This window comes from Macrotis lagotis, chromosome 7 (genome assembly GCF_037893015.1).
Source record: "Macrotis lagotis isolate mMagLag1 chromosome 7, bilby.v1.9.chrom.fasta, whole genome shotgun sequence".
Classification (NCBI taxonomy): domain Eukaryota; kingdom Metazoa; phylum Chordata; class Mammalia; order Peramelemorphia; family Peramelidae; genus Macrotis; species Macrotis lagotis.
In genome coordinates this window covers 106,606,955-106,632,578 of record NC_133664.1, presented here as the reverse complement: position 1 = coordinate 106,632,578, position 25,624 = coordinate 106,606,955, and the positions used below count along the sequence as shown (strand labels likewise).

Here is a 25,624-nt window from a genome sequence, read left to right as displayed (position 1 = left end):
AATTCCTATTCTACATAAACGATTTAAAAAATAGGAGTTCTGCCAAACTTCTTTTATGACACCAATATAGTGCTGATACCTAAAACAGGAAGAACCAAACCAGATAAACAAAATTATAAACCAATTTTCCTAATGAATATTGGTGTAAAAATCTTAAAATTTTAACAATAAGACCACAACAAGTTATTACTAGGATAATACATCATGATCAGGTAGGATTTATACCAGGTAGGCAGTGATGGTTTAATATTAAGAACACTCAACATAATTGAACATTATCAATATCAAAACCAACAGAAATCATATGATTATCTCAATAGATGCTGAAAAAGCCTTTGATAAAATACAACATCATTCCTATTAAAAACCACCAGAAAATTTAGGAACAAATGGAGTTTCCCTTAAAATAATAAATAGTATCTCTATAAAACCATCAACAAATATATGTAATGGGAATAAACTCAGAACATTTCCAATAAGATCAGGTGTGAAACAAGAATCTCAATTATCACCATTACTATTCAATATAGTATTAGACATGCTAGTAGTAGCAATAAGAGAAGAAAAAGAAATTGAAGGAATTATATTGGCAATGAGGAAGTAAAGCTTTCACTCTTTGCAGATGATATAATGATATACTTAGAAAAACCGAGTAAATTATCTAAAAAATTCCTTGAAACAATTAACAAATTCAGCAAAGTAGCAGGATATAAAATATACCCAAATAAATCATCAAAATTTCTATATCTGAACAACAAAAGCCAAGAACAAGAGATTGAAAGAGAAATTCCATTTAAAGTAACTATAGACAGCATTAAATACTTGGGAATCTACCTCCCAAGACAAACTCAGAAACTGTATGAACACAGTTATAAAGCACTTATCACCCAAATAAAATCAGATCTAAATAATTGGAAAAATGTCAATTGCTCATGGTTAGATCATGCTAATATAATCAAAATGACAATTCTACCCAAATTAAAATACTTAGTACCATACCAATAAAACTACCAAATAATTACTTTACTGAGCTAGAAAGAAATAGTAACAAAATTCATCTGGTCAAGAATAGCATGGGAACTGATGAAAACAAATGGAAAAGGTGTCAAGATCTAAAACTATACTATAAAGCAGTAGTCATCAAAACTCAAGGGATTTTTTTTAAAAGAATAAGCATGATTTAATTATGTTTATAGGAAATGGAAATAATGGAGAGGGGGAGAGGTTCAGTATGCAAAGAGAGATGCAAGGATTAGAGAGCAGTACTCCATAGATCACAGGAGATAAGGAATTAAGAGTACAGACAGGAGAGAAAGGAAGAACGTCTGGTTCAAAACATCAAGTGACTTTGAGGTGAAGAAGACTTTGAGAAACTATGAGAAAGCTTCAATTAAAAAATATAATGAGGAAGTAGTATCGAAACCTAAAAACATGAGGGACAATGAATATTAGAACTTGAAGAGAGACAATATAGCTTGTTCTACCTGGGGTTCATAGCTTCGCAAAGACTTTGGGCTCACAATAGACTGGCTTCAGTCCTGGGAACTTGATCAAAGGAATTGTTTTTCTGTCTTGTGTGTGGCTCAATCCTAGAGTTTTCCTTGGGAGAGATCTTCAAAATCAAGTGTAGATATATGTTCTGTAAAAGTTAGATTTCTTTAATCTTATATTTATGATAAAAAATTAAGTTTCTAAGCCTCTAATTGGGGACTCTGCCCTCCTCAAGAGCTGTGCCTCTCTGGCTTTAAATCTGAAAATGGGCTCTGACTGCGTGAAACAGCTTGGTCCCCCTCTAGTTGCAGCTACAAATTTGGCTTTCACAGTTGTGTTAACAATTAGTCAAAGTTCATCCTGAGAAAGCAGAAAACTGGTATCTTATCACTATAGAAGACTTAAATTCTTATAATTAAAACATTTTGCAAATAGAGATATTCCAATCTTTTATGCATCTATACCATATCTTATAATAACATAAAATATCAAGTCAGAATAGGAAACAGTGTTCTGCTGTTAATTGGATCTTTTGTCAATTCTCACATAGAATAGACTTTATGGATGGATAAGTGGATCACAAAGTAATCAATGACACCTTTATGTACTAATGTATAACGTGATTAGTTGATTCCCTCCAATTTTAGGACTCTGAATGATTTTTAAGAATACTTTTGCCCCATTTAACTCTTAGTAGATATCTTCTTGGAACTGAGACCAGTTCATCAACCTCTTACAATAAGGTTTCACATGTAGGCATTCTGTCACTGTTTTCCCCTTCTGAGATGACGGATTATTAGCTGCCAGTGGTTGGTGCTCTTAAAAATTTTTATTTTTTGATCATTTTGTCAATTGAACTCTATTCCTGTGGTACAGTTGCATTGTTCCAAGCTTTTTCTTTTCTTTTCTTTTTCTTTTTTTTTTTTTTGCTGGGTGTCAGTGTTCTAGTCCCTGGCTTTCTGCTCTGGCATTTCTCATATTCCTGCTCCCTGCACTAGGGTAGCCCAATACTACATCAACTTCTCAGGGCTCAAAACCTTGCTTTCCTAGCTGGGGTTGGGACCCTCATAGCTGGCAGAGCTGCATGGAAACCTTAACCAAGAACAAAGCTTCTCTCTGCTTTCCTGGTTCTCCAGCCTAGATTGGGCTATACTCTCCTTTACCCATGCAACAAATCTTTTCCTGAGGTTCTTTCAAGATATCTAATTGAAAATTTATTTCATTTTTTTGATGGATTCTTGTAGATATCTTTGATAACTTCCACCTAAAGTTTTTAAGTAAATATTAAATAACAATACTTCATTTATAGCCTAACTTTTTAAAATTTCATTTTTTAGCTTAAAATAATTAAGATTAGTGGTTCATATCTAGGTTTCCTCAAATCTTATATAAGCACTCATTGAATACACTATGACCAGAGATTCTCAGGGACCCTTTAATATTGAACATGAAAACGCTGATTGGGAAACCCATGAGCAAACCTAGAAACTAACAGCCTTCATAAAAGCCCATTAGGCTCTTTCCAGAAGGTAAACACATTTGGGAAAGGGAGTTAATTAACACAGAATTCACATTATATTAAAATTGCTGTGTGATCTGACCGATCACAGCAATGGCAAGTGTGACAAAGTTCAACTTTCTACACCTTCTCCTCCCATCTCTCAACTCCTACCCAACATGATTTCAGCTACAGTTTGTTGTTCAGTTGTTTTAATCATGTTCATTTCTTCTTGACCTATTTGGAATTTTCTTGGCAGAGAATAGTATCCAGTCAAGCTAACTTATTTTAAAGATGAGGAAATGGAATCCCATAGAGATTTATTGACTTTCCCAAGATTGGACAGGCTAATGCTGGGATTTAAATCTGGTTCTAAAGGATTAGTAATTAATTAATCAATCAGCAAATAGGAGTACAAAGACAAAAATGAAACCATCTCTGCCCTCAAAGAAATTATATTAAATCCAGGGGAAATAAATATAAGCACACAAACTATTCTATTGAGAGAGACAAATGTACATAAATAAAAATATGCAAAATAGATGTAAAGTAATTTTGGCTGGGGAAGACTCTAGAAACTGATGGGGATCTGAAATGGTTTCATGTGGAAGGTAGTGCCTGAGCTAAATCTGGAAGGAAACTATTAATTAACTTACAGATTTGGGGTCATTATAGAGGATCTCTATAGCTTCATCTGTCTCTAACATTCTCCAAAGTCAGGTGTTCGAAAATTCCCTTCTTATTCCCATTCAAGATAGATTCTTCCAGCAGATGCCTTCATCTGTCAAAGGAATTCAGACTTGAATGAGGACTAGGGTTCTTTGATTGCTTTGACAGGTCCTTGATTTGACTCATTTTTTGAAAGTAGGAGTAGAGAAATTCAACTTCCATTTTGGGTAATATTGATGGCATAAGTCGTTAAAGGATAAGTGAATAGAGATAAATGAATATTTTCATGGGGAAAATATGATTGATACACATCTGTGTATGTTTGTATACCTTCCACCTATAAGTTTCTAAGTAAATCTTAAATAACAAAACTTCATGTATAACCTAACTTTTTGTTTGTTTGCATATATGATATAAATGTGACAGTTATGTATTTCTCACCCTCTTCTTCTAGGTACCTCAAGATCATCTGGCAAGATTAAACCCTCAAATGAGTAAGAGTTACCTTATGAAAAAGGTCATCAGTCACCTCAACTTCTTTTAAATATCCCATTTCTTTTAAATATGACATCATGCTGATCAAGCTGGCCACATCCATTCAATTAACAAAAATACTTCCAAAATAGGGAATAGACTTCTGAAGATATCAGTATGGATACACACTGCATACTTTCAGTCATGGAGTGATAATAATTTCAGTGAATGAATATTAGGTGATAGTGCTATTTATGCTAGAGGCCAATCTAATCAGTTCAATTCAACAATCACATACCTAATGTGGGTCAGATACTGTGCTAGGTCTTTTGACTACAAAGACAAAGTAGTTCCTGCCTTCAGAAGGTTTACATGTACTGGAAGGAAAGAATGGAACTTCACTGGTGTAGGACTGGATTTCTGAGCCCTATAATAATAGCCAATAATATCCGTTATTTATATATAGAGCTTTAAGGTTTGCAATGTATTTTACATATAGTGGTAACTTAGAGGTAATTACTAACCTTCTTTTGTTAAAGTGGGCAGTGATATTAATATTTTTGAGCCCTGGTTTTCCTAACTATAAAATGGAGAAAATAATTTCTGCTTTATGCTTGGAAAGACTTAAATGAACTGATGCTAAGTAAAGTGAGCAGAACCAGGAGAACATTGTACCTACTGTGTACACATTGTACACAGCAGCAAAATTGTGCTATGATCAAATATGATGGACTTGCTCTTCTCAGCAGGAAAGCCAGTCAAAGGACTTATGATGAAAAATATTATCCACATCCAGAAAAATAACTATGGAGTCTAAATGCAGACCAAAGCATACTATTTTCCATTTAAAATTTTTGTTTTATGCTTTATGTTTCCTTTTTTTACTCTCATGGTTTTTATTCCATTTGTTCTGATTTGTCTTTCACAAAATTACTAATATAGAAATATGTTTAATACTGTCAAGGGGAGGGGGGAAGAGAGAGGAAAAGGAATGGAACTCAAAATTTTACAAAAAATGAATGTTGAAAACTAACTTTGCATGTAGTTGGAATAATAAATAAGTTTTTAAAAAAAATTTCTGCTTTACATCAAAGGTTTGTTATGAACTAATAGATGTGAAGTAATTTTGAAAACTTTTGGGAATAATAATAATAATAATAACAATAATAATTATTATTTTAATTACAAATAGCAGTGATAATACTTTTGGAGGACTGATAGAGGGAAGGGGAGCTGAATTTCTTAAATAATGGTTTTCAAGTGAAATTCCCATAGGAGGGTTTTTTAAAAATTATCTCTAGACTTTGGCAATTTTATTAGGGGAAAACAGATTCAGAGAGCAACTTGTCCACAATCATCAACTATTTATTTATTAGGATCTGAATTTCCTCCCAGGTCTCATTTCTGTTTTGAAAAATATTTTTGAAAACATCTATAAATCCCCTAAATAACTTGTTTGGCTTTCATCTGTTTCAGTTCTTGCATGTATTCAGTTCTTGCATATCCTTTCTGTGGAATATGAGATCTGTTGCTAAGGATAACAATGATGATGTAGATAATGGAGATAATAAGGTAATAAGGTAGAGAAGGGCCAGTATGTGTAGTACAAATGACCCTTATCATTAAAGAGGAACTGTGGTGAGGTGGCAAAATAGTCCAGATTTCTTTTGGGAAAGCTATAGATAATCTGCCTCTGGGTTGTTCTACTGTGGTGAAAAAGGAAAAAAACAACTTTGAACCTGGGAACCCCCTGCTCAGACTCAAGCTCCTGTCCTACAGAAAACGCCTTCCTAAGACCGCCAGCTTTCTCTTTAATACTATTGGGGAGGGGAAGAGAAGAGGAGGGAGACAGGGTTCTCCTATCCTTTTCCACCCTATTACTAGGGAGAAATCCCGACCACAACCATGAAATTCCTTATTGTCTTCAATCTCTTTGTGGGTGAGTTTCTGTGGATTTATGTCTTTATTTGCCAGAAAAAAAATTTGAATTAATCCAGTTTGGGAGAGGGAGGAGTGAAAGTAGGAGTGGAAAGTATGAGGATGATCTAGAATTTCTTATGGACATCCTTTATTTTCTTTGCCCAAACTCTACCTTAAAAAAGGATCAAGCACATCTCCCTACAACCACCACCCTCAAACCACTCCCAACTCAATACTCAATTCCAACAACAAAATATTGTTATCCTCAAAAATTGAAAACATTGTGGGATCTCTCTTTTGAACTCATTTTACTACAAAACATGACCTCATTTCCTTTTGGTGACCCCATTTCCTATTCTAATAATAAAATAGATCTCAGCATCTTTTCTTCCTCTTAGATTTTTAGAAGCCTATGGTAGATTCTTTTCTACCTTCTCACCTAGACTACTGTCCTTCTGAAAGTATCTCAGGGATAGTTTGGTGGTGTGGGACCATTCCTTTTTCCTTCTTCTTTGCTCCTTTCTGTTTGATAGTAGAGTGAAGTCAAAAGTGAGAGCAATCCAGATCTGGGATGAAGGTTGGTTTGGGGTGGAAAGAATGTATTGGGAAAACCAAGTAAATAGATGAAGACTGTACTCTTTTTTTTTGATCCTATAATCTGCCATTCTCCTTGTTCTTTCCCTCCCCTCTCTTCCTCAACCAGATTCATTTTGCTTGGGACATGAAATTGAGCAAGATGAAGGTCTTGACCCTACATAATGCAGATGGAGAAACATTTTAAGTCCTGTGAAAGTGTTTTCATCCATCAACAATGTCTGCCAGTAGCTGCTCACTGTTCTTTATGGTGAGTGTTAGGGGCTCTAATCTTTAACTTCCATTTACAAACTCTTATGTAGCATCCCTTAGTCTGTTTTGTCTGGATTTGCTGGTTTATAAAGCAATCTCATTTGAAGTCATCTCACTCATTTTCCCTTAAGTAGGATAGTTGTTGATCCCAAAACATAAAAGGCTAGTTGGTTCTCATCTAAAAAAGGATGAAAATTAATAATTAAGAACAAAATGACAACTGTGAGAGCAATGATCAATGTAATTACTAACCACAATGTCAATAGCACTGATGAAGCACATGCTGTTTATCTTCCTATTGAGAAGTAATGGATTTAGGGCACGGAATGAGATTAGACACACATGCATATGTGCATATATATACATACATGTGTCTATCTACATATACATATATTCCAAGTCCTTAGGTCATGGGACTAAAGAATTTTGTTATGTCAATTAGCCAACTGGCATTATATGACCAGTTCTGTGAATACAAAGAAAGGTAAAATAATAGTTTCTAATTTCAAAGGGCTCACAATCTAATGTGACCATGACAATAATGAATGGAAATCCAGGATGTTACATTTAGCTATACTTCTTGAATCATGGTTGGTGATCCTTGAGAAGACATGGAATGTTAGAAGCACCAAGGGCTAGTGATAATTCAAACAAATCTCCAAGGAATTTTTCCACATGAATTGTCGACTTGGCATTATATATGTATGTATACATGCATACACATATACATTAAATATATATATATATATACACATAAACACGTATATATTTACAAAAAAGCAGTCTAGAAAAACAAATTCCTTATTGACCGTGTTCATATAATATATGTGACTCTACAAATTCATCAGACAATTAGGTAGGGTAGTGGACTGAGAGTGTTGTCTTGATTTAGAAAGAACTGGGTTCAAATCCAGTCTCAGATATTATAGTTTTGTGATACTGGACAAGTCACTTCACCCTGTTTGCTTCAGTTTCCTCATTTGTAAAATCAGTGGAGAAGAAAATAGTAAGTCATTACAGTATCTTTGCCAAAAAAAATTCCAAATAGAGTCATAAAGAGTCTGACATGAGTAAAATGGCTGAACAACAGCAAATTCATTCTCCCACTACACTCAATTCTTTCATCTCCTTTGCAGAGACATCAAAGTGATATTGGGAAATTCCATGAGGAGGATTAGGAATGGAAAAGAACCAATCATCAATCCCAGACAAATTATTCAAAACTACAACTTCAGCACAGATTATTCCAGGCTCATCAGGTATAATCCTGTGGTTCTCCATGATATTCAATTCATGTCCCTACTCAAAGTGTCTCTACAGACATTAAACATATGATATTCAATGGTGGTGAGTACTTATATGGAAGGAAAAGGGAGCCTAGAGGGAGGTGAGTAGAGTACCCATGTGACTAATAAACTAATGAGTTCCAGTTTTATTCAATTACTCTTGGGTTCTCTTCTTTTTTTTTTTTTTTTTTTGAATCCAGTTCTTTGAAAGTATTCAGGGTTGCTTTTCCAGGGCCCCTTAAAAAGCAATCTCATTTCCTCCTGATACCACCCCATTCCCACCAGTGGTTAGCTAGGGATAAAGGAGCAGAACAAAATGTTTCTTAATGAATTTGCTCAACTGTCAGGCACAATTTTGGGGTATCTGTGATGGAGAATGCCATCTGTATCCTGAGAAGGATTATGGAGTTTGAACAAAAACCGAGGACTATTACCTTTAATCTAAAAAAAGTGTTGTCTTATTATGTAATTCTTCTATATCTCATACTATATGTTTCTTTTTTTAGAATATGATTTCTTTCTCATCACATTCAACTTAGATCTATGCATGCTATGGGAATGATTAGCAAACTGCCTTCTGTGTGGGCGGGGGGAGGGAAGTGAGATTGGGGGGAAATTGTAAAACTCAAAATAAAAAATTTTTCTGGATGACAGACAAAAATATATGGAAAAATATCTTTGGTCTCTCTTAAGTCAGAAGACAGAAATCTGAGAATTTAGACATGCAAATAATTTTGTTTATTTTGCCTAGACATACATTATTTCATCTCTCTAGCTTTGTGTTCTCTTCTGAAAAAAAAAGTCATTCTTTCCATTTCTGTTATTGCCACTAGACCCAGATAGCTCCAGCTTAGAAAGTGAGACTGGTGACTTTGCACAGCCTCTGTCATTAAAATCTAATTCACTTGTGCATCAGGGCATCATCTTCCTGATGTCATAGCCCTCTTCAAGAAAGAAGGACAAACAACAACAACAACCTATAGTCACTTGCATATTGTTTTCTTGGAATTGCTCACTTTACTCTGCCATCAGTTTATGTCTTCCTATGCTTCTCTAAATTTCTCATATTCATCTTTTTTATGTCATAAAATAATTAATAACATGCATGTATCCATCAACTTTGCTTCCAGTTTGTTGTTATAATAACAAAAAAAAGTGCTGCAAATATTTGGGGTATCAGTGACCTTTTCTTCCGTCTTTGACCTTACCTGGATTATTAAAGTAATTTTCCAGTAGATTTCCTGTCTTTAGTGTCTTCCTCCTTTTGTCCCCATGAATCTTTTCTATACCACAGCTGATGAATGAAATTTTCCTAAGGCATAGCTCTAATCATTTTATTTTCCTGATCAAAAACCTCCAATGGCTTCCAAATACATTATGACCACAAAACAACTTAAACATTAAGGTATTGTATCATTGTTGTTATGGATGACCAAGATCTTCTCTCCCAATATCTTAAAAACATGTCTGGATACAAAAAATGTTTGATTGAAAAAATAATGGTTAGAGGAAAGGAAGAAACTTGGCATCTGATTAACTATGGAAACTCCTTTTTTCCCTTCAGGCAAACAGCATGGGCTACATTTTAAAGCCTCTCTGATTGAAGCAAAAAAAAAAATGCCAGAAATTGGAGCTAGGCAAAATCAAACAGAATAGGAAATACACAAAATTCTTTAAGTCATTCAGGAAGCTCTGCATGGAAACCTGGTAACTCTTCTTGTGTCTTGCTTTTATGTGTCATGTAAGGCAATATTTAATTGAATGAATTCATGAATTAACCACAGAATTCTCATTTCAAAATTGCGAGAAAATGTCCCAGACTCATCTGAAATGTATATATACCTCTCTACTCTCTGAGAAATTCAGTGAAATACAGGTGGTGTTAGGAGCTGGCAATAAAATTGGCCTAGAATCTTTACATTTTTAGCACATTTCTGAGTTGATTTTCATAAATACATGTGCTGCAAAGTAGTTAAGAAATCTATTTATGATTAAAGCTATTCTCTTATTTGTTCCTCCAGCAACTGCTTTTAAGCACCTGTATTTAGAAACTTTATGCTAATGGAAGAATATGAAGATAATTAAGATAGGATCTTTGCCCCTAAAGAATTTACTGTATAACAGGGTGATATTGTACATTAAAAATTATGGACTGGGGTGGCTAGGTGGTGCAGTGGATAAAGCACCGGCCCTGGAGTCAGGAGTACCTGGGTTCAAATCCGGTCTCAGACACTTAATAATTACCTAGCTGTGTGGCCTTGGGCAAGGCACTTAACCCCATTTGCCTTGCAAAAACCTAAAAAAATTTTTTTTGTACTGATTTGGAGTAGAAAACAATATAAATCTGCAAGTTGCAAAGTTTTGTTCACGTTCTGATGAAAGAAAAATCATTTCTGATCAGGGAGGTTCCTTAAAATAGGCCTTCTCTTTGTTAAGTCTAAATTAGGGGTTTTTTACTATATTGTATTTTATTTTCTTCTCTCCCAAGATGAAATTTTCTATGGCAAGGGCAGTGACTTTTTCTCCTTGAATCCTGGCATTGCATTTATTCAAGGGCTATGTAAAAAGATATTTGTCTATGCTTGTCTGTTTCTTATCCTCTGAAGACCTGCATTGGAAGTAAACATGGCCATATAGCAATCCTAAAATATGTTTTTTATTGTGATGAGGTTTAGGATCAATCTCCTTAGAAGAATATAACTTTTGGTATAGGTTGCGTTGTTGAATCCTATTATGTCTCACTGTCTTTTGTCTTTCACAATTTTTGTGCATAAAAGGATACACTGGATAGTTTTCTATTCCCTCCTTGTACATACGTAGACAAGAGTCAGAGTCTAAGATTTAAGCAAAATTTTAATAGGGAGAAAAGGGTGATTTAACCATTCATTCAGGGCCATGCTCCTGTAGACCTGAATCCAGCCTGTACTATATGAATTGGTCCAGAGTAAAGGGTTGACACAGCCTCAGACCTCTGCTAGACTCAGCAGCCCTTCTTTTAATTAGATTTGGGGAATTCCTCCATTTTGAGGGGCTCATTCTAGTAAACCTCAAATGTTTAATCTCTTTGGTGATGTCCAAATGTGATCAGGGATCTTCTGGTTTTGTTTTATATTTTACTCTATTTTTCCTATTGTCAAATGAGCTAGGAATTTCTCAGTAGAGCGGCAGGAATCCATTAAGGAAAATTTCAAGTGTTCTATGTGTTCAATGATCCAGAGGAAATGTTTTATCCAGTTTTCTAATGAGATCACCTGATGTGTTACTGGAATCCTTGGACAAATTTCATTGTGCCCTGTATCTCGAAGAGATATTTTGTTTGGATCTCTGGTTGGGTTGCCCTCTTTGATGAAAGGGGAAGCTAGGTGTATAGAGTATTAGGTCTGGAGTCAGGATGACTAATCTTTAAGAGTTCAAATTTGACGTCAGACACTTACTAGTTGTGTGGCTCTAGGAAAGTTACTTAATCCTGTTTGGTTTCATTTCTTCATTTATAAAATGATCTGGAAAAGGAAATGGTAAACCACCTCAGTATCTCTGCCAAGAAAATCCCATGAGGGCTCAAGAAGAGTCAGACATCTACAATGACTGAAAAACAAACTGATGAAAGACATCATTGAAGAATGCTTATCCTGAAGGGTTTGGTTTCAGGAGTCTAGTTGATGTTGAGATTCCCAATCCTGTGAAGAGAGCTCCATATTATTCTGGGAATTGAGAGTAATTTTTTCTCTGAGAAAGAAAGCTTGATTTTTCTTTTTTTCCATTATTTCCTTTGAATTGTTTTATTATAATTTTTCTATTCTCTGTTCTTGGGTTTGGATGGGCCTTTTAAAATAAGTTTTGTAGGGGTGGCTAGGTGGCACAGTGGATAAAGCACCGGCCTGGAGTCAGGAGTACCTGGGTTCAAATCTGGTCTCAGACACTTAATAATTACCTAGCTGTGTGGCCTTGGGCAAGCCACTTAACACAATTTGCCTTGTGAAAACCTAAATAAAATAAAATAAATTTTGTGAAATGGCATGTAATTGTTGAATTCACATAACTTTGTATTTGAGGATAATTGTGGTCTTCAGATCAGTTGTGGTTTGTCTAAGATCATATTAAAGGTTGGGAGAATATAAAGGACTATGTTGAAGGACTGAGATTCTTTCATACTATTTAGGGGACAATTAAGAACTGTGCTATATGAACTTTTTGAGACTGTTAGAACATAGCCTGGAGAAGACACTTGAAGGAGTAATTTGAGTTTCCCTCAAATCCTTCTCCGTTCCCCTACCTTTGATAGGCTGAGCACTCAAGGCTCAGTTGCCTGGGGGCTCCTGCTTACCGGCTTTGCCAGCTTCCATTTCCTGCATTTGGGCTGGCCAGGCCACTGCTGCTCACTGAGTGCCCTGAGGGTTGGGCTTTACATGCTCCTTCTGGCAGAGGTTCCCCCTTACCATCTTCCAAGTTGTATCCCACCCCCCTGCAGTGAGTCATGCTCCCAGGTGCCCTTCACTCTGGTGGGCTGCCCCACCCCCAACCCAGTGGAGTGGAGCCTTTCCACTATTTTCCAGGTTACCTTGGGGCTGGAGAATTGCCTCACTGGATCCCTCTGTGGTTTCTGTCTCTCAAAAATTTAGTTAGAGGTCATAATTTTATGATTTTTGAAATATTATGGAGAGAACACATAGGAGAGGCTCTTCTCCAGTCGCCATCTTGGCTCTGCCCCAAAGGACTCATTTCTAAAAATATACAGAGAACTGAGTCAAAATTTTAAAAAACAAGTAATTCCCCAATTGACAAATGGTCAAAGGATATGCAAAGGCAATTTACAGATGAGGAAATCAAAGTGATCCATAGTCATATGAAAAATTGTTCTGAATCACTATTTATTAGAGAAATGCAAATCAAAGCACCTTTGAGATATCACCTCACACCTCTCAGACTGTCCAATATGACCAGAAAGGACAATGATCAATGATGGAAGGGATGTGGGAAATCTAGGACACTGATACATTGCTGGTGGAGCTTTGAACTCATTCAACCTTTCTGGAGAGGAATTTGGAATTACGCCTGAAGGGCAACAAAAATGTGCATACCCTGTGATCCAGCAATACCACTACTGGGTCTATACCCTGAAGAGATTATGAAAAAGGTTAAAACATCACTTGTACAAAAATATTCATAGCAACCCTGTTGCTGGTGGCAAAGAACTGGAAATTAAGTGAATGTCCTTCAAATGGGGAATGGTTTAACAAATTGTGGTATATGTATGTCATGGAACATTATTGTTCTATTAGAATCCAGGAGGGATGGGAATTCAGGGAATCCTGGAAGGATTTACATGAACTGATGCTGAGTGAGATGAAGAACTAGAAGAACATTGTACACCCTAACAACAACATGAGAGTAATGATCAACCTTAATGGACTTGCTCATTGCATCAGTGCAACAATCAGGCACAATTTTGAGCTATCTATGATGGAGAATACCATCTGTATCCAGAGAAAGAATTATGGAGTTTGAACAAAGCCCAAAGACTACTACTTTTAATTTAGAAAAAAAATCCCATTATCTTATGTAATTTTGCTATCTCTTATACTTTATTTTTCTTCCTTAAGGTTATGAGTTCTCTCTCATCACATTCAACTTAGATCAGTGTATACCATGGAAACAATGTAAAGACTAACAGACTGCCTTCTGTGGGGGGTGGGGGTGAAGAGAAACAAGATAAGGGGAAAAATTGTAAAACTCAAAATAAATAAAATCTTTCTTTTAAAACAAAGAAATGGTCTTACCATAATAAGGAAAAATGGTGTGAAAAGATGTAGAAAATTTTTCTTCAAAAAGAACTAAATTTCATTTTGTTTTCAGCCCTAGATTTTCTCCTTTTCCTTCCTCCTCCTCTACTGAGAAAGCAAGAAAAGTTTCTTTCAAAACAGGCAAACCTTTAGTTTTCAGAAGAGACCTTGAAGATGGTGAAAAATGAATGCTCAAAAGAGAAGATATTGCTATTGAGAGTAGTGGCACATCCTTGCATCCCTGGAAACTGAGTTGGTCTATCTTAAACTAGGGAGTTTTGAGCTTCAGTGGACTAAAGTAATATGTTGTCTCCACCAAATTTTGCATCAATATGGTAAACTCCTAGGAGTCCAGAAGTAGAAGAATCCACCAGGTTGGGCAAACTGACCCTGATAGGAATGAAAGCAGGTCAAAGCTCTCATGAAAATAAGAATGCTTCTGGGCCTGTGATTAAGTCCTGTACTTTTAGCCTAGGCAAGATAGGAAAACCTACTCTTTCCCAATCTTAGAGAGAGATGGGAGTGGGGGAAGGGGGGGAGAGAAAGAGAGAGAGAGAGAGAGAGAGAGAGAGAGAGAGAGAGAGAGAGAGAGAGAGCGAGCTTCTAAAGACAGATAAAAAAGACTGATAAGAGTTTTCATGTAGCAAGGATTACATTGTGAGTTAAAATTTTTCTAATTTTTCTATTTCTGTTCAATAAAATTGAATTAAAAATCCTGTTTATCTTTCTCCTTTTCTGGTACCATTTGTTTAATCCCTCTTTATAAGAACTTAATATCAATTGGTTATCATGTAGAGTTTTCTTTGTTTAACCTCTTTCAAGGAATTTTCTATGATTTTGACTTATGGATGGAAGACACCTTATTTGAGGACAGATTTTAAAGTAGCATTGCATGTTACTGAATAATTTTAAAAAAATAGTCCATAGAGGGATCTTGCAATATTTATATCTTTTAATTACTTGTGAGGTGATAAAAAAATGTTCTGCTGTGATATATTTTGTGAACATCTGCTGTGTATGTATTCTCAAAATTCTATAAAGATGGTGCGATAAGAGTAACATCCTAACTCCCTCCCCATCATGCAAGTTAGCTTAGTTTTTCTTTAAAAGCTATTTGAGACTTTCTTTGAGATTTAGTTGGTCCATACTCAATTCATCTCCTGAGTACAAAGCAGCCCTGATGGGTTCCAGGAATCCTTTGATGCTAAACTGATGGATAACAACAGATAATTCAGGCCACAGAGCTTTGCTTAACTGAAACACTTCTGGATGTCCTATCTTTGTTCAATAGTTCTTTTCCTTTTATGGCTAGATAATTCTCTGTTTGCTATCTATTGAAAGACCTACCAGTGTTCCATTTTGTCCTGTCAAACCTAAACTTTCATGGAAGTGACTTAAGTATGACTTAGTCCAGAATAAATGGTAAAGTGGGCATATAGCTCAGTAATTATTAATGTCCCATTGATTTCTTTTTTTGGCAGGATAATATCTAGTATTCTTTGTGCTTTTGATATACTTCCTTTCATATGCCTTGAAATTATTGTCTTCATGCCATACCTCAGCAGCTGTGGAATGTTGAATATCATATCAGATATGTTTGCTCTGTCAGTCATTCTTGTCTTAAATGTTTTTCTTTGTTACAAAGAAGGTTTCAATGGAGAGACTAGAGATATTAAGAAGTGAAGCATGTTCTTAAAAACTCAATGACACATTTTAACATAAAACAAAAATAGACTATGTTAGAATATTTCTTTTTCTGATAGGGTTACTAAATTGATCTGGGGAATAATGTATTTAATGTAATAATATTTATTTATATTTTAATAAAACATATAATAAAGTCCATCATATTTTTCTTGTGGAAAAGATAGAGAGATTTGAGTTAGGTGATAGTTTGATTCAATGGACTGTGAACTTACAATGATTGAAATAAAAATATAGTCACCAGCATATTAAACTGACACTGATATCATCCTTTTTTCTTTCCTACTCTCCTTCCTCTAGATTTTCATGATGATGTTTTCTCCAAGTTCTCTTTCTAACAGACTGACCATTCTTTCTCAATCTCCTTTGTTGGATCTTTATGCCACAGCCACTAATCATGGGTGTTCTTCAAAATTCTGTCTTCTCTTTTTCCTCTATATATTCACTTGCTGATCCTATCAGCTCCCAATAAATCAATGATAATTTCTTGTAGATGTTTCCTACATATATATGACCCCTGTTTTACATTTCCAACTGCTTAGTAGATATATTGAATGTCCCATAGTCATATCAAACACAACATATCCCAAATTGAATTAATTTTTTTTCTTCTTTAGCACTACCAGATTTCTAACTTTTCCTTTCATTGTCAAGAGCATCATTTCTGATATGAGTAGTCACCTTTGACTACTCTATATATCTTTCATGAGTAATTTGTTGCCATATCTAGTCTTGGTGATTTGACCTTTACAACATCTTTGACATATTGCCCCTTCTCTCCTCTGACATTTTCACCTCCCTGGTGTAGAACCTTATCACCCCATGCTTGGACTATTGCAATAATCTTTTGATTGACCTACTTGCCTCAACTTTGTCCCCACTCAAGTTCATTCTCCACTTAAGATTCGGTTATTAAACTAATCTTCTTAAAGAATAAGCCTGACCATGTGATAGACCTTCCCTACCTTCCAATAAATTTGGGTGACTCCCTGATGCTTTAGGATCATTAAATTTTTTTTTTGTATTTTGAAGGCCTTAATAACTTGTTTCTTCCCTGCCTTTTCAATCTTATAAAATTTCCCCTCTCTAGATGCTCTCTATCTGATTGATCTTGCCTCTTTGTTATTTCTCCTACTTGGAAGGTGATTTTTAGTGGGATGTCCAATGGATCTATGTTTGGTCCTGTTCTGGTTAATATTGTTAACAATGGCTTGTTAAAAGATGGCATACTTGTTAGATTTATAGATGAAATAAAACTAGGAACTGCTATTGGGCTGAATGAATGAGGATTCAGAAAATCTTAACAAGCCAGGTCAGTGGGTCACATATAAAATGAAATTTAACAGAAATAAAAGTAGAACCTTACATTAAGTTATTGTATTCAATGGATATTGAGTCTAATGTGCTTTTTTATATGTCTCACTTTCCACATGTATCTTGACTGTACTGCAAAAAAGGTAAGTACTTATTTGATCTGTTCCTCAGGACAGCTAGGAGGATAGTGATAACTGGGATGGGAGAATGGGTGTCATAAAGAGAGGAGGGTCCTATGTAAAGTATAAGTATATACATATATATATATATATGTAACCCATATGGTTGGTTACTTGGAGAGGAGTAATGGAGATTACCTGAGTTAGAACATCATACTCTGGGGAAGAAGGGAAAAACTCTGAGCCCTGAATCTCTTTCTCCCATTTTCTCATTAAACTCTCCTCAATACCATTCACTATTTCTATGGAATACCATTGTTGGAGGGAGGAGAGAGGAAGATCATGAGTTCCATGTCTTCCCATTCTGATCACTGGGACAGATTCTTGAAACAATGAAGTTCATTCTCTTTGTTCTCTTTATGGGTGGGTGTCTTTGAATAACTAGGAAAATCTGGATTGGGAGGGATCACCCTTGGGTGGGAGATGGTGGTTGTCATCATTGTTTAACCTTCTCAAAGAGGACCAATGGCATCACAAGATATGAGTAGAATCAAGAGACAATGCTTATGAGCAGAGAGCAGGTTTTCTTCACCTGAATTTGCACCTTAGGGAAGGGACAAACAAAACTCATATTTCCAGGATACAGAGAAAGTTCTGCTTTGAGTCCCTTTGAATGGATTACACCTAATCTGGAAAATTGTAAATAATCTGTGTCTATGGTTATGAGAACACATGGATCCCACTCCTTCCTAGAGATGTCTTAGACCCAATCACAGGAACATGAATCTTAGGTAGAACCTCTGCCTTTTCTCAAATCCTAGGATCATAGATCTAGAGTGTCATTGAACCTTGGGAGATTATCTGTCCTACTTTACTTTCAAGATGAGTCACAGAGAAGTTACATTATTTGCTCCAGGTTATGTAGGGAGTAAATAATAGAAACACAAACCTAACCCAGTGGTGGCAATCGTCAGGGCACTTTCCACTATACCCAAGTTCTCTCTTCCCATTCTCCACCAAGAAACTTAGAATCTATCCCATGCTGAATTCACTCCTTCTGGTCCATTTATATTTATGGTAGTATCCAAAGATAGCAAGTTTAGTGATGGGGTAGACATTCCTCCTTAACTATTTGGATTCATATTCCTGCTTTTTGTGTTTGTTATTTATCATAGAAATAATGGGGTAATAATGAAGTAGACATACTTAGGCCTAGGACAAGGTACCAGGAGTATTTAGAAGACTACCAGGAGGTTTGAGAAATGTTATACTTTTGATCCTCTAATCTCATCTTCCTGCTCCCTTTCCCTGGGTCCATTTTATTTCGATAATATAGCCAAACATTATGAAGAAGAACTTACTCCCTGCCTAGTGTGCATCAAAAATCACTTCAATCCCTGTGTAGGTGTTCTTAATTCTGGACAGTGTTTATTGGCAACTGCTCGCCATTGTTTGCCATGAGTAATTCAACTTCCACATACATCATGAAGTGTATCTTCCTTAATCTGCTTTGTTTTCTGAACTTTAATTGAAAAGGTCTTTACTTTCTCCTTCTTCTGGGTAGGATATTCTTTGGTCCAAATTGTCAGGCCAATGAAAAAAAACATTTATTTAGTATCTAATGAGCAGCTAGATGGTGCAATGGATAAAATGCTGATCCTGGAATCAGGAAGAATCATCTTTCTGAATTCAAAAACTGGTTTGAGTCTCACTAGTTGTCTGACCCTGGGCTTAAGTCCTAAGGATTTAAGCCACTTAGTCCTATTTGCCTCAGTTTCCTCATCTGTAAAATGAACTGGAAAAGAAAATGGTAGAGTACTTCAGTATCTTTCCAAAGAAAACAAATTGTGGACAGAGAATCAGATATCTGAAAATGACTGAACATTTGCTGAATATGTGGCAGACGCTGTACTAAGCACTGAGGAAACAGTTTAATGGGGAGATATAAAGTGTAAATAAAGGGTAATGTCAAAAAGAAAGAACTAATTGTAGAGTGCTCAGAAAAGTCTAAAAGTAAGCCAGAAAATCCAGGAGGTGGAGATGAAGAGGGAGAGAATTTTAGGCTGAATTTAGGTGAAAAGATTTGGGAGTGGGAGGTGTACTATCATGGGAGAAGAACAGCAAGGATGACAGTTATGTAGAATTGAAGGGTATGTGGAAGAGGAGTAGTAAAATGTAAGAAGAGTGGAAAGACAGGAAGGGCCCAGGTTATGAAGGACTTTAGAAACAAATTTTTGCTTTGATGATGGAATTAATAGACAGACACTAGAGTTTAATGAATTCAGTCAGAAACATGATTGAGCCTGCACTTCAGGAAAATCAACTTCATAAATGGAAGATAGATTGGAATGATGGAAGACCAATCAGAAGGCTATTATAATAACCCAGGTGTGAGGCGATGAGGCCCTATATCACAGTCTTGGTTGCATGAAAGAAGAGGATAACTATATGTCTATACTTATGTAACACTGTGAAAATAGACATGTCACTGAGTAGTTGAGACTGACATCAAGGTTGTGAAGCCTGGATGACTGGAAAGATATTCAGTGCTGGTTTCCTCAGTAAGAGGGGAATTCAGAAGAGTGCATGAGTTTTGATAATGATTTATGTTTTGAGCATATTGAGGTTTATAGAACAATAGTATCTAGTGAGAGTTTTTAAAGGATAGATATACATTGGTGGGTTTGTAGGCATCAGGAAAGTATTCAGTAGATAAAGTTTGTAGATTAACAAGAGAGTGGGGGATGGTAGAGGGTGTAAGAGGCTAGAAATGATAGAATGTGGTGGGATTAAGGGTGTGATTGGCGAAATTTTATCTTAACATCTGAGATGGAGCTGGGTGGTGATAAGGAATAGATGGTAGGGGAAGATAGTTATAATCTCTCCAGTGATGTGAGAGGTTTAGGAGGGGAATAAAGCTGGGGGAAACACCTTATGGTTTCAAGGCTCTCAGTTGAGAGGATGGAAAGAGGTGGTGTGGGGGTAGAAGCTTGAGGAAAAATAGCCATTGTGGAGAATCAAATGGAGTTAACTGATTAAGAAGTGAGGTGAAAAGGATTTTGCCTTGGCATCAGACAGGGTCCAGTTGGGATTATGGAATATATTATTTTTAGAGGAAATATGATTTTTTTCCCATTCCTCCCCAGTAGTCCATGAATAGGAACAATGGTGGCAGATGGTAAGAGTAATCAAAGTTGGAGTTTGAAAAAAGCATGATGTTGGAGATAGGATAAGGGGACAAAAGTCTCTCAAGGGCAGAGTTAAACTGATTCCCCTGGGGATCAAGGTGAGGAAGGGAGAAGATTGCCATTAAATGCACTACTCTACTTTTCACCTTCCTTTGTATTATCTTTGTCTTTGGAATGTAAACTCCATGAGGACAAGAACTGTCTTTCTTTTTGCTTGTATTATATTCCTGTTTCTTAGGACAGAGTCTGGCACATAAGTGATTAATAAAATTGACTATTGATACTTGATTGGCCAGTGTAGGGCTGATGCCTTGGGAAGGAACTGGAGGATAAAGGGTTTGAGGTTACACTGAAGAAGAACAAAATTAGGAGTCATAAGGCATAAGGAAAAGTTAAAATGTAAAAGTTTATGATCAGATAAAGGAATTTTGGAGCTCATGAACATGAAGGTGAAACAGTTAACTTAATACGCACTATTTCAAGTTTCCTAATAGATTATTGTATATATATATATATATATATATTATATATATTAACATATATAAATATATTATATATAAATACAAATATATAATATATAAATATATAAATACATAATATATAAATATATATAATTTTTCCTAATAGATCTCTTAATTCATTCTTTTTTCTGTCTAGGTACGAATTTACTGTATTTAAAAGGAAGTGAGGTGGCAAGATCTCTATAACCATCTCTATAACCATCTCTCTATAACTAAGGGTGAAGGATAGGAATAGGAATTGGTGGTGGGAAGGCCTAATTGCTTCTTTCTCATCTTATTCCAGATGTGTGTGTGTGTGTGTGTGTGTGTGTGTGTGTGTGTGTGTGTAAAGACAGTGTGTGGTCTAGGGGTTGACAGATGATTATGAAGGCTTAATGAGAATAAAGCAGGTTGAGATAGAAAATGGTAAGATCAGTGTTCACTGCCTGGTCATCTTGATGTCACCCAACTACCTGAGTTTCGGAAGTATCTACTTTGTAAAATGAAGTCTATTGAACTAGCTAGTCTCTTAATTTTCCTAACTGGTCTCAAAATTTATAATTTGTAATTCTGTGATCCTATGGAAGATTCATGGGATTGTGAGGTTAAGGTATGAGGACAATTGACTTCATTCAGGAACAGGGTTGTGAGGAATATGGGTTTCCAGAGATCTGGTAAGAAGTATGCTATGGAACTTTAAAGAAATTTTGGTTTTGAAATAGTGGATTCCAGAAAAATGGTGAGGAAATATACTACCCACCTCCTGATAGACTGAATGAGATACAATTTTGGAAATGACAATAAGAATTCTTCATTTGTGTGCTTTGCTTTTTTTCCCCCCAATGAGAGTGTGTATAATGGGGGGAGTGGGGAAGGTGGGAGGAAAAGAAAATAATTTGCCTTTAATGGAAAAAAATAAATTTAAAATTTAAAATAGATGAAGTGAACAAAAGAATAATTAACTGGGATTTGCTAAGAGAACAATAAACAAATAGGTAAAGATTATTGTGGTTTCATCATGTTTCCCTTACTCTCAATACTTCACACCTCTTGCAGAAGTCTCAAAATGATTATGGGAAATTTCACAAAGAGAGTTAAGGATGCCATAGAGCCAATCATTAATTCTATACAGCTGATTCATGGAAATTTAAGCACAAATCCTTCAGAGTACAAACTCATGGTTACATGTACTTGAAGAATTCCTGATGGTACTATTTTTCCTGTCTCTGATATGGACAGATGAGTATCAGATGATGGTAAGTGTTCATCTAGCAGCAGGAGTCTGGTGGGAAAGTTGCAGAGCTTGAAATCAGGCTTCTAGTTGTGATTATATCTTATAAAGAATAGACTTTATTTTTTAAAAATTCATTAATTTTGTTTTTGTTTTGACTTCATTTCCAAATATAGCCCTCCTCCTTTTATTCTTCAGTCTCAATTCTTCTAACAAAGAATTTAAAAACAGGAAAAATAATTCAACATAACAAAATAGTCAACACATCAACTAAATCTTACCCTTTATGCAATGTTCTATACCTCATAGTCCCCCATCTTTGCAAAGAAGGGAGGCAGGTGCATTTTTTCCTCTTTTTCAGTACCAACCTTAGGGATTCAGATTTTCAAAGAAACAACTAAAAGTCTAGTGCCCTATATGACTTGGGTTAGTTATAGGAGCCAGGATAGATGATATGTTTGCCATCCTACCCCAAATCCACATTCCAAAAGTTAAAAAAAACCCCTCTTTTCTGAGGTTTAATAAGATATCAATATGAGGTTAATTATATTTCAAGACACACACACACACACACACACACACACACACATTTATTATTCTAACTGGTACCTTATCTGACCCTCTCCTCTAATCCCTTATTCCTTCCCATAAAAATGTAGACATTGTCCCAAGGCTCTTTCTTTAGCTCTCTTCTTTCTCTTCATTCTTTCTTATACAATCTTAGCCACTCCCAAAGCTTCAACTATCATTTCTGTATCATATCTTCAGCTCCAAAATTTACTTTTCACTGAAATTATTTAACTACAAATTTCAGTTATTAAGAAACTACAGTGAAAATGTTCCCAATAACATGAAGTAATATCAAAGCTTATCTTGTCATATTTTCTACTAAACTTTTCTTTTTGATTTACCTAATTCTGTTGATAATGTCACCCATCCTTCTGGTCACCCTTATACCAAACTTCAAAATCAGCTTTAACTCTACTTCCAAAATATTTTTTTGTTTCCATTGATTCTTCATAATATCTTTAAAAATTTACTTCTGCCATTTTCTCAATTGATTCAGCTCCCCAATTAACATTCATATGTACTATTTCAAGTTTCCTAATAGATCTCTTAATTCATTCCCTTTTCTGTCTAGGTACAAATTTACTGTATTTAAAAGGAAGTAAGAAATCATGTGCACCAATAATATTTTTCATTTTCTTTCCTTCAGATAATAACACTGACTTCCAGCAAAACTGTAAGATCTTTATGATTATAGAAAAAAAATGTCAGAAAATGTATGTAGGAAAAGGCTGCAAGAACAGGTGATGTATGCATTTCTTAAATTCATTCAGAAGACAGTGTGTAGAAACTTGGTAAATTTTTTTCTCTTCTTCATTGATTTTGCCATATAAATTTATATATAATTATGGTTGTTGCTCAATTGTTTCAGTTGTTCCTGACTCTTGTGACCACATTTGTGGTTTTCTTGGTAAAGATACTGAGGTGGTTTGCCATTTCCTTCTCCAGCTCTTAAAGAACTGAGTAAAAAAAGGGTTAAGTGACTTAAGTCCAATGTGACAAAGCTAACAATTTAACTGAGGTCAGATTTGAACTCAGATGAGTCTTCCTAACTCTAGATAGATTGGTGACTCTATCCACTGTGTACCCTAGTTGCCCCTTATAGTGCTATCTAATAAAGCAGTTCTTGAATTCAGAAAACTCTAATTTCAGCTTTGGTAAGAATTAATTAGATTATTCATTCATTTTCTCTACAACAATTGTTAAATGCCTTAATTTTTAAATGTGGTTTTAATCCAGGGAGAAAATCATAAAAACTATCTTCTTGGAGCTTATAGTGAGGTGAATACAAGATATACATGAGTGTGTACTAACTCTATGATAATTATAAGACAGAATGGATATGATAAATATATTCAAGGTACACTGTCATTCAAGGTCTTATTTAAGGATTAATTCTGATGGAGATGGGATGGTATTTGGGAGTGGGGTTCAGGAATTCTTCATGGCTCCTTAATAGTTGTCCTCTTCAGGTGGTCTTGATTGATGACATTTTACATAAGTCTGTGTTATTTTCCTTCCTGAAGTTGTGAAATATTGTATGGTAAGGACAGCACCACCTTCTTCCACTTCTCTCTGTAGTGCCATTAATACTCAAGAAACATCATAAATGGTATTAAATGCTCATTTTTATTTTTCTGTCTCTATTTTTTCAGAGACCTGCATATGGGTCTGAGCAGAAATGCAAATTGTGTTGGGGGGAAACACAGAAAAGAAGTTATGTCCTCCCCATGTTAAAACATTTTAGTATGAAATTTGGTATTGCAGGGAAAACTGTCACCTGGGAAAATTGAGGCTTCCTACTTATAATTATTCTTTTTTACTCATATTAGTTTGAGCATTCAGAACATATATTTCATTATAACTTTGTTTTGATGGAAATACCTTCCCCTTGCTATATTTCATCTAATATTGTGTTTACATGGAGCCAAATACTGACATTATAGATGATATATGATTGTATATTAGGCAGGCTGTCACCCTCCATCCTTCTCTGAGTTGGAGACTTAGTTCTTATAGGCAGATTAAAGGCATAGTATGCTTTTACTGTGACTTCCCTTAGGATGAATTTACTTCGGGATGAATGGTGTGAGGGTCACTGGAGTGGATCTAACACATTTATGAGAGCCTTACATTACAAGTTTCCTCAGTAAGGGACAATGGGTCTTAATTACTAGGTCATTTTGTTGGGTTATCATAAAAGTTTCAAAAATCTTAGATATTGTTCCACCTTAAAGAGTGCAAAGTCCTCATTTTACAGATGATAAAACCGTGTCTAGCAAGATTTAGGACTTTGCAAAAGACTATGTGTCACTTTGTAAGTGGCAGAAGTGGGATTCAAACAAGTCTTTGGATTCTTAGTACTAGTACTCATTGTTTTCTTTCTGGGGGACATTAGGCTATGTCCTAACTAGAACTAAGAATTTCTCAGCTAGAAGAATAATTCTGATAATTTGTTATTTTCTTCTTCTTCTTCTTCTTCTTCTTCTTCTTCTTCTTCTTCTTCTTCTTCTTCTTCTTCTTCTTCTTCTTTTAGGAAGTGGTATAGGCTACCATCATTTGCAACAACAAGATTCAGGGCAAGAAAGGTCAACCATCTTCTTGGAGATAATATCAATGTCTACATCAGTATTTTCTGCTGCATCTTTAGTATTCAGAAATTGTTCCTCAAGATAAATTGCAGCTATGTTTTTTGACCTATGCTGTCAGAAAAAAGTCAGTGGTGATACTGGATTGTATTAAAAGAAATATGACATTCAAATGCCTCAAAATAATCTTTCCACTTAGCATTAAGCAAATCAATTTGAGGAGCTATTTTATATTTAATTTTAGTAATCATATTTTCAAAAGAATGAAGAAATAGAACAAACTTAGATATGGAAAAAAGATAGAAAAAAGTTCTATGATAAAAGATTAACATAATATTGAGCTTCATTACTCAGAAGAAGGGATAAGTGACTAAGGGATAAAATTTACTCCATTCAAATAAATAAAAGGTTTCTGTAGCTTAAAGTTGGTAGGTTCTCCATTAATAAAG

The 25,624-nt window shown here is 35.3% G+C and overlaps 1 protein-coding gene and 2 pseudogenes across 2 annotated transcripts in view; 2 read left to right on the top strand and 1 right to left on the bottom strand.

The window, feature by feature from the left end:
• LOC141492850 (S-phase kinase-associated protein 1 pseudogene) overlaps positions 1-8,256 on the top strand; it is a 55,868-nt pseudogene extending 47,612 nt beyond the window's left edge.
• Positions 1-25,624, bottom strand: part of CLEC5A (C-type lectin domain containing 5A) — a 54,706-nt gene that overhangs the window by 4,392 nt on the left and 24,690 nt on the right. The window lies entirely within an intron of this gene.
• LOC141493549 (putative inactive serine protease 37) lies at positions 17,494-25,283 on the top strand (annotated as a pseudogene).